The following is a 341-nucleotide window of genomic DNA, read 5'->3' as shown; positions in this document are numbered from 1 at the left end:
AAACCAAACCCACAATCCTTCACATTTAATTAACCACGGATTAATCATAATATCCCCTTAATCACTGTTTCAATCATACGCCTTTTAATTGTGATTTGTTTGAATCATCTCTTTGAACCGCATCTCGAGGCCGGTTTCGAAACACAGCATCCCGCAAATCGAAGGATAAATATATCCTGTATCCTGGACAAGGTTACAGAACGAAGGAATAGGAGAGGGGAAGGGAAGGGAGAGGGAGGCGGAGAGGAAAGGGGGGGAAGAGGGGAAAAGAAGATGAGGGAAGGGTGAAGGGTGGAGAAGGGGAATGGAAGGTGGAGGAAAGAAAGGGTGAAGGGAGATAA

The sequence above is a fragment of the Penaeus monodon genome, chromosome 33 (genome assembly GCF_015228065.2).
Source record: "Penaeus monodon isolate SGIC_2016 chromosome 33, NSTDA_Pmon_1, whole genome shotgun sequence".
In the NCBI taxonomy this organism is placed as follows: Eukaryota; Metazoa; Arthropoda; class Malacostraca; order Decapoda; family Penaeidae; genus Penaeus; species Penaeus monodon.
The sequence above is the reverse complement of the archived record's forward strand: the minus strand, read 5'-3'. Positions refer to the sequence as shown.